Source organism: Pseudophryne corroboree, chromosome 3 (genome assembly GCF_028390025.1).
Source record: "Pseudophryne corroboree isolate aPseCor3 chromosome 3, aPseCor3.hap2, whole genome shotgun sequence".
Classification (NCBI taxonomy): domain Eukaryota; kingdom Metazoa; phylum Chordata; class Amphibia; order Anura; family Myobatrachidae; genus Pseudophryne; species Pseudophryne corroboree.
In genome coordinates, this window is record NC_086446.1 from 5,532,696 (window position 1) to 5,542,881 (window position 10,186).

Sequence of the window (10,186 nt, forward strand, 5' to 3'; positions counted from 1 at the left end):
CTGTGTGTTACTGTCCTGTGGTGATGTGCCCCCTGTGTGTTACTGTCCTGTGGTGATGTGCCCCCTGTGTGTTACTGTCCTTTGGTGATGTGCCCCCTGTGTGTTACTGTCCAGTGGTGATGTGCTCCCTGTGTGTTACTGTCCTGCGGTGATGTGCCCCCTGTGTTACTGTCCTGTTTTGATGTGCCCCCTGTGTGTTACTGTCCTGTGGTGATGTTACCGCTGTGTGTTATTGTCCTGTGGTGATGTGCCCCCTGTGTGTTACTGTCCTGTGGTGATGTGCCCCCTGTGTGTTACTGTCCTGTGGTGATGTTACACCTGTGTGTTACTGTCCTGTGTTGATGTGCCCCCTGTGTGTTACTGTCCTGTGTTGATGTGCCCCCTGTGTGTTACTGTCTTGTGTTGATGTGCCCCCTGTGTGTTACTGTCCTGTGGAGATGTGCCCCCTGTGTGTTACTGTCCTGTGGTGATGTGCCCCCCTGTGTGTTACTGTCCCGTGTTGATGTGCCCCCTGTGTGTTACTGTCCTGTGGTGATGTGCCCCCTGTGTGTTACTGTCCTGTGGTTATGTGCCCCCCTGTGTGTTACTGTCCTGTGTTGATGTGCCCCCATGTGTGTTGATGTGCCCCCTGTGTGTTACTGTCCTGTGGTGACGTGCCCCCTGTGTGTTACTGTCCTTAGGTGATGTGCCCCCTGTGTGTTACTGTCCTGTGTTGATGTCCCCCCTTGTGTGCTACTGTCCTGTGGTGATGTGCCCCCCTGTGTGTTACTGTCCTGTGGTGATGTGCCCCCTGTGTGTTACTGTTCTGTGATGATGTGCCCCCTGTGTGTTACTGTCCTGTGTTGATGTGCCCCCTGTGTGTTACTGTCCTGTGTTGATGTGCCCCCTGTGTGTTACTGTCCTTTGGTGATGTGCCCCCTGTGTGTTACTGTCCTGTGTTTATGTGCCCCCATGTGTGTTACTGTCCTGTGTTGATGTGCCCCCTGTGTGTTACTGTCCTGTGTTGAAGTGCCCCCTGTGTGTTACTGTCCTTTGGTGATGTGCCCCCTGTGTGTTACTGTCCTGTGTTGATGTCCCCCCCTGTGTGTTACTGTCCTGTGGTGATGTGCCCCCCTGTGTGTTACTGTCCTGTGGTGATGTGCCCCCTGTGTGTTACTGTCCTGTGGTGATGTGCCCCCTGTGTGTTACTGTCCTTTGGTGATGTGCCCCCTGTGTGTTACTGTCCAGTGGTGATGTGCTCCCTGAGTGTTACTGTCCTGCGGTGATGTGCCCCCTGTGTTACTGTCCTGTTTTGATGTGCCCCCTGTGTGTTACTGTCCTGTGGTGATGTTACCGCTGTGTGTTATTGTCCTGTGGTGATGTGCCCCCTGTGTGTTACTGTCCTGTGGTGATGTGCCCCCTGTGTGTTACTGTCCTGTGGTGATGTTACACCTGTGTGTTACTGTCCTGTGTTGATGTGCCCCCTGTGTGTTACTGTCCTGTGGAGATGTGCCCCCTGTGTGTTACTGTCCTGTGGTGATGTGCCCCCCTGTGTGTTACTGTCCCGTGTTGATGTGCCCCCTGTGTGTTACTGTCCTGTGGTGATGTGCCCCCTGTGTGTTACTGTCCTGTGGTTATGTGCCCCCCTGTGTGTTACTGTCCTGTGTTGATGTGCCCCCATGTGTGTTGATGTGCCCCCTGTGTGTTACTGTCCTGTGGTGATGTGCCCCCTGTGTGTTACTGTCCTTTGGTGATGTGCCCCCTGTGTGTTACTGTCCTGTGTTGATGTCCCCCCTTGTGTGCTACTGTCCTGTGGTGATGTGCCCCCCTGTGTGTTACTGTCCTGTGGTGATGTGCCCCCTGTGTGTTACTGTCCTGTGATGATGTGCCCCCTGTGTGTTACTGTCCTGTGTTGATGTGCCCCCTGTGTGTTACTGTCCTGTGTTGATGTGCCCCCTGTGTGTTACTGTCCTGTGGTGATGTTACCCCTGTGTGTTACTATCCTGTGGTGATTTGCCCCCTGTGTGTTAATGTCTTGTGTTGATGTGCCCCCTGTGTGTTACTATCCTGTGGTGATGTGCCCCCTGTGTGTTACTGTCCTGTGGTGATGTTACCGCTTTGTGTTACTATCCTGTGGTGATGTGCCCCCTGTGTGTTACTGTCCTGTGGTGATGTTACCCCTGTGTGTTACTGTCCTGTGGCGATGTGCCCCCCCTGTGTGTTACTGTACTGTGGTGATGTGCCCCCTGTGTGTTACTGTCCTGTGGTGATGTGCCCCCTGTGTGTTACTGTCCTTTGGTGATGTGCCCCCTGTGTGTTACTATCCTGTGGTGATGTGCCCCCCTGTGTGTTACTGTCCTGTGTTTATGTTCCCCCATGTGTGTTACTGTCCTGTGTTGATGTGCCCCCTGTGTGTTACTGTCCTGTAGTGATGTGCCCCCTGTGTGTTACTGTCCTTTGGTGATGTGCCCCCTGTGTGTTACTGTCCTGTGTTGATGTCCCCCCCTGTGTGTTACTGTCCTGTGGTGATGTGCCCCCCTGTGTGTTACTGTCCTGTGGTGATGTGCCCCCTGTGTTTTACTGTCCTGTGGTGATGTGCCCCCTGTGTGTTACTGTCCTTTGGTGATGTGCCCCCTGTGTGTTACTGTCCTGTGTTGATGTCCCCCCTGTGTGTTACTGTCCTGTGGTGATGTGCCCCCCTGTGTGTTACTGTCCTGTGGTGATGTGCCCCCTGTGTGTTACTGTCCTGTGGTGATGTGCCCCCTGTGTGTTACTGTCCTTTGGTGATGTGCCCCCTGTGTGTTACTGTCCTGTGTTGATGTCCCCCCCTGTGTGTTACTGTCCTGTGGTGATGTGCCCCTCTGTGTGTTACTGTCCTGTGTTTATGTGCCCCCATGTGTGTTACTGTCCTGTGTTGATGTGCCCCCTGTGTGTTACTGTCCTTTGGTGATGTGCCCCCTGTGTGTTACTGTCCTGTGTTGATGTACCCCCTGTGTGTTACTGTCCTGTGGCGATGTGCCCCCCTGTGTGTTACTGTTATGCACACCAGTGCCTGCAGGAATGTACTGGTGTCTGAACAGAGAGGGATGCAAAACAAATGAACTAACAGACAGACTGGGAAATATGACATCACATACACAGAAAGTGATAGGGTAACAAAACCAACACAAAGTGAACAGATAAGCCCAGAGGCTAAGAAACTGGGTGTCTCCCTAGTATTACAAATGCTCAGATGGAAAAAGCAAGATGTTGTGTTTTAATACGTAGAGAACCCGAAATGCTGTTGCTAAGGGCAACAGCAAAACCCTAAAGGGTTACCAACGGGTGTGGCAGCAAACTCCTTGGTCAGAGATGGAATAGTAGACACAAGGAGAGTCTCCACAATCCTATTTCTCACTTGCAGGGCACAGGTTCAGCTTCCTGCCACTAAACTGACACATGGACGACCTGCACAGTGAGAGAGGATTAAGCATGCAGGTCTGAAAGTACAGCCACAAACCTGCTGGGTTCACAGAATAACAAAAGAACTTCAGCAGGCTAAACGACTGACTCCAGTCTTACTGCTAGGTCTGGATTGGCAGAGTGTAGTACCAAATCTCCAGGCCTATTTGCAGTAAGCAATAACAAATACAAAGCTACACAGTAATGGCTAATTTTCAGGAACTGACTAACCAACAAAGATTCAGCAGCATCTGCTTAATCTGAGAAGAGGCCTTATAAAGCAGGTGCTGTCCACGCCCCACTCAGACCTCACAGACTGTGAGCACAAAAACCAGCACCGGATCCCCTGCCTGTAACCACTGCACAGCAAAAGACCCGAACTGGAGTATCAGCTGCGCTCAGGTTATTCCGCTAGCACTTGTCTCCCGGTTGCCATGACGACGTGGCAGCACAGGGCAGGAGACCCTAACAGTACCCCCCCTCTGACGAGGGGTCAAAGAACCCCTACCACCGGGTTTATCGGGGAACTGCGAGAAGAAAGAGCGTATCAGTCTGGGGGCATGAAGATCACAACTGCGCACCCACGACCGCTCCTCCGGGCCATACCCCTTCCAGTGCACCAAAAATGACAGCCGACCCCGAACCATCTTGGAGTCAAGAATCCTTTCAACAACAAACTCCCTCTGGCCACGTATCAGAAGAGGGGAAGGTCTTCCTCTGGAAGAAGGATTACTAATCGCCCGTTTTAAAAGGGAACAATGAAATGTTTTATTGATACCCAAAGAACGGGGCAGATCTAACTGAAATGCCACTGGATTGATAACCCTGGTGATCTTATAAGGGCCGATGAACCGGGGGCCTAACTTATGAGATGGCTGTCTCAACTTCAAATTCTTGGTAGACAACCAGACGAAGTCTCCTAATTTGAAGCTGCAGGGTCTTTTCCGCTTATCAAAAACCCTTTTGGTCACTAATGACACAGACACAAGGGCTTTCTTCACTTTCCTCCAAATACCTCTAAGGACCGAAACGACAGAGGAACCACCAGGCGTGGAGTCCAGGGGGTCAAAAGAATTGGCCTTAGGATGATGCCCATACACACAAAGGAAAGGAGAGATCCCTGTAGCAGAGTGAGCCGCGTTGTTATAGGCAAACTCCGCCATGGACAGATGAGCAACCCAGTCAGTCTGACATTTGGAGACATAACACCTGAGGAACTGCTCCAAGGACTGGTTTACCCTTTCAGTCTGCCCATTAGACTGCGGATGGTAGCCTGACGACAAGCTGACAGAAATCTGGAGATCGGAACAAAATGCCCTCCAGAATTTGGCCACAAACTGGGATCCGCGGTCAGATACCACATCAAGTGGCAACCCGTGGAGACGCACAACATGCAGCATAAATAATTCAGACAGGCGTCTGGCCGATGGCAGCCCAACCAGTGGAACGAAGTGCGCCATCTTCGAAAACCTGTCAACGACAACCCAGATGGCTGTCATCCCCGAGGATTTGGGCAAGTCCACCACAAAATCCATTGAAATGTGGGTCCATGGCTTAGATGGAATAGAGAGTGGATGCAATGGGCCAACAGGAACCCCTCTAGGAGTCTTATTTCGGGCACAGATGTCACATGCCCGAACCCACTGATCCACATCCTTAGCCACCGAGGGCCACCACACCGCCCTAGATAGCAACTCCCGAGTTCTGGCAATACCCGGGTGACCTGCCGACTTCTTGGCATGGAATTCCAGGAACACTCGCTGTCTTAACCTAGGAGGCACAAACAAAAGACCTACCGGAAGGTCTGGAGGAGCCTGCTCCTGTGCTCTAAGGACTAATGACAAGAGGTCCTGGGTAATGCCCACTTTAATACATGAGGGGGACACAATGGGCAACGGCTCCTCGGTGGTCTCTTGGATTGGAGCAAAACTCCGCGAGAGCGCATCAGCCTTGATGTTTTTTGACCCAGGGCGATATGTTATCAAAAAATTAAAGCGAGCAAAAAACAAAGCCCATCGTGCCTGCCTGGCATTGAGACGCTTCGCTGACTCTAAATATGCCAAATTCTTATGGTCGGTGAGAATTGAGACCACAAACTTAGCCCCCTCAAGCCAGTGTCTCCACTCCTCGAGTGCATCCTTAATAGCCAACAATTCCCGGTTACCCACGTCATAATTCATCTCGGCAGGCGAAAATTTACGGGAAAAGTAAGCACAGGGATGAAGGTGATTATCAGACACTCCCATCTGAGAGAGCACTGCCCCAATACCCATCTCAGAGGCATCCACCGCCACCACAAAAGGACGCTCTGGATCTGGGTGTCGCAGCACTTTGGCCGAGACAAATGCCCTTTTGAGACGGGCAAAAGCCGATTTGGCCTCACGAGACCAGTGAGCAACATCCGCCCCTTTCTTAGTGAGTGCCACCAAGGGCGCCACTATAGACGAAAATCCAGCGATAAATCGTCTATAAAAATTTGCAAAGCCCAGGAAACGCTGAAGCGCCTTCAAACTAGTGGGCTGCACCCAATCCAGGACTGCCTGTACCTTGGAACCCTCCATTTTGAAACCTTCTGGGGAGATAATATATCCTAGAAATGCGATTTGCTGAACTTCAAATTCGCACTTCTCCAGCTTCGCCCCAAGCCGGTGGTCTCTGAGTTTCTGGAGGACTAAGCGTACATGCTTCCGATGTTCCTCCAGGGAATGGGAGAAGATTAGGATGTCATCTAAGTATACGACCAAGAATCTATCCAAATATTCCCTGAGCACATCGTTCATGAAATCCTGGAAGACTGCCGGGGCATTACAGAGCCCAAAAGGCATCACCAAATATTCATAATGCCCTGAGTGAGTATTAAAGGCAGTCTTCCTTTCATCCCCCTCTCTTATTCGGATTAGATTGTACGCACCGCGTAGGTCAATCTTAGAAAAAATGGTGGCAGTACGAAGCTGGTCAAACAAGACCGAAATGAGAGGCAGTGGGTATGAGTTTTTAATCGTGATACGGTTCAATTCCCTGAAGTCGATGCAGGGTCGCAATGAACCATCCTTTTTACCCACGAAGAAGAACCCCGACCCAACTGGAGACTGTGAAGGTCTGATAAATCCTTTAGCCAAGTTCTCCTGAATGTACTCTGCCATAGCCTGAGTCTCAGGACGTGACAGGGAGTACAACCTGCTCTTGGGAAGCTTAGCATTCGGCAACAAATTAATGGCACAGTCATAGGGGCGATGGGGAGGTAGTACCTCTGCAACTTTTTTGGAGAACACGTCCGCAAAATCTGCATAACACCCTGGCAATCCTGGCAAACTTAGCTGCGAGAGCCTGACTGGAAGGCTCAAGCAACTCCTGAAACAATCAGTACCCCAACTAAGAATCTCCCCAGAGACCCAGTCAAATTGAGGATTGTGGGCCCTTAACCAGGGTAACCCCAACACCATTGGGGCAAAAGTACAGACAGTCACATAAAAGGACAATTTTTCAGAGTGTGTGGCTCCAATAAACAAAGAAATCTGGCTAGTGCAAGAGGTAATTTTACCCTGGGATAATGGCTCCCCGTTTAACCCACAAATTTCAATTTCCGACGCCAAGGTTACTAAGGAAACAGAGTGTTTCAGGGCGAATTGGCGGTCCATAAAAACCCCGTCGGCCCCACTGTCCACAAAGGCCTCAGTCTTGACAGTTTGACCGAGGATCTTCAAGGTCACCGGAATGATAAAAGTCTTCTTGGGAAATTCTGACTTCTGGCCTGACAGGATATTTCCCATCACCCTCAGGCCCTGAAGTTTTCCGGCTTTTCTGGGCATGATACTACCACATGACCCTTATTCCCACAGTACAAACACAACCCCTGCTGTCTCCTCCGCGTCTTCTCACGCGAGGAGAGGCGGGTAGCCCCAATCTGCATAGGCTCCTCGGAAAATTCCTCAGAGTCTGAGGTTCCCTTGGGAAGGAAGGAAACCTCGGTCTCCCTTTCAAGCTTACGCTCTCTCAGCCGTCTATCAACCCGGATGGATAACTGCATAAGCTGATCCAAGCTATCAGGCAAGGGATATTGTACCAGTTGGTCTTTTATCTGGTTAGAAAGACCTCTTCGGTACTGGTGTCTCAGGGCTGGGTCATTCCACTGGGTATCATGGGCCAACCTCCGAAACTCCGTACAGTAAACCTCAACTGGCCTTCGCCCTTGCTTAAGGATCGAAATCTGAGCCTCGGCTGAGGCCGTCTTGTCAGGGTCATCATACAACATGCCCAGTGCCGTAAAAAAAGCATCAACACTTTTAAGCGACGGACAGTCAGGCTGCAACCCATATGCCCAGACCTGTGGGTCTCCTTGTAGCAAGGAAATCACTATGCCCACCCGCTGAATCTCTGACCCAGAATACTGAGGCCTAAGCTGGAAATATAGCTTGCAGCTCTCCTTGAAACAAAAGAACTGCGAGCGATCTCCAGAAAAACGATCCGGAAGATTTACTTTCGGCTCCTTAACCCCTGAAGGTGCTGCTGCTGCGGGAGCTCTGCCAGCGGCCTGGGAGGTGTGCATTTTAATGGACAAATCACTAAATTGACGAGTCAGGACCTGCACCTGATCGACCACCTGTTGCAACGTATTTTGAGGGGTATGCTCCATATTCCCACAAAATTTCAACAGGAGTATTGGGCTGCTGAATATGTTATGCACACCAGTGCCTGCAGGAATGTACTGGTGTCTGAACAGAGAGGGATGCAAAACAAATGAACTAACAGACAGACTGGGAAATATGACATCACATACACAGAAAGTGATAGGGTAACAAAACCAACACAAAGTGAACAGATAAGCCCAGAGGCTAAGAAACTGGGTGTCTCCCTAGTATTACAAATGCTCAGATGGAAAAAGCAAGATGTTGTGTTTTAATACGTAGAGAACCCGAAATGCTGTTGCTAAGGGCAACAGCAAAACCCTAAAGGGTTACCAACGGGTGTGGCAGCAAACTCCTTGGTCAGAGATGGAATAGTAGACACAAGGAGAGTCTCCACAATCCTATTTCTCACTTGCAGGGCACAGGTTCAGCTTCCTGCCACTAAACTGACACATGGACGCCCTGCACAGTGAGAGAGGATTAAGCATGCAGGTCTGAAAGTACAGCCACAAACCTGCTGGGTTCACAGAATAACAAAAGAACTTCAGCAGGCTAAACGACTGACTCCAGTCTTACTGCTAGGTCTGGATTGGCAGAGTGTAGTACCAAATCTCCAGGCCTATTTGCAGTAAGCAATAACAAATACAAAGCTACACAGTACTGGCTAATTTTCAGGAACTGACTAACCAACAAAGATTCAGCAGCATCTGCTTAATCTGAGAAGAGGCCTTATAAAGCAGGTGCTGTCCACGCCCCACTCAGACCTCACAGACTGTGAGCACAAAAACCAGCACCGGATCCCCTGCCTGTAACCACTGCACAGCAAAAGACCCGAACTGGAGTATCAGCTGCGCTCAGGTTATTCCGCTAGCACTTGTCTCCCGGTTGCCATGATGACGTGGCAGCACAGGGCAGGAGACCCTAACAGTTACTGTCCTGTGTTGATGTGCCCCCTGTGTGTTACTGTCCTGTGGTGATGTTACCCCTGTGTGTTACTGTCCTGTGGTGATTTGCCCCCTGTGTGTTAATGTCTTGTGTTGATGTGCCCCCTGTGTGTTAATATCCTGTGGTGATGTGCCCCCTGTGTGTTACTGTCCTTTGGTGATGTGCCCCCTGTGTGTTACTGTCCTGTGTTGATGTCCCCCCCTGTGTGTTACTGTCCTGTGGTGATGTGCCCCCCTGTGTGTTACTGTCCTGTGGTGATGTGCCCCCTGTGTGTTACTGTCCTGTGGTGATGTGCCCCCTGTGTGTTACTGTCCTTTGGTGATGTGCCCCCTGTGTGTTACTGTCCAGTGGTGATGTGCTCCCTGTGTGTTACTGTCCCGTGTTGATTTGCCCCATGTGTGTTACTGTCCTGTGTTGATGTGCCCTCTTTGTGTTACTATCCTGTGTTGATGTGCCTCCTGTGTGTTACTGTCCTGTGTTGATGTGCCTCCTGTGTGTTACTATCCTTTGGTGATGTGCCCCCTGTGTGTTACTGTCCTTTGGTGATGTGCCCCCTGTGTGTTACTGTCCAGTGGTGATGTGCTCCCTGTGTGTTACTGTCCCGTGTTGATGTACCCCCTGTCTGTTACTGTCCTGTGGTGATGTGCCCCCCTGTGTGTTACTGTCCTGTGGTGATGTGCCCCCTGTGTGTTACTGTCCTGTGGTGATGTGCCCCCTGTGTGTTACTGTCCTTTGGTGATGTGCCCCCTGTGTGTTACTGTCCTGTGTTGATGTGCCCCCCTGTGTGTTACTGTCCTGTGTTGATGTGCCCCCTGTGTGTTACTGTCCTGTGTTGATGTGCCTCCTGTGTGTTACTGTCCTGTTTTGATGTGCCCCCTGTGTGTTACTGTCTTGTGTTGATGTGCCCCCTGTGTGTTACTGTCCTGTGGTGATGTGCCCCCTGTGTGTTACTGTCCTGTGGTGATGTGCCCCCTGTGTGTTACTGTCCTGTGTTGATGTCCCCCCCATGTGTGTTACTGTCCTGTGTTGATGTGCCCTCTTTGAGTTACTGTCCTGTGTTGATGTACCCCCTGTGTGTTACTGTCCTGTGGCGATGTGCCCCCCCTGTGTGTTACTGTACTGTGGTGATGTGCCCCCTGTGTGTTACTGTACTGTGGTGATGTGCCCCCTGTGTGTTACTGTCCTGTGGTTATGTG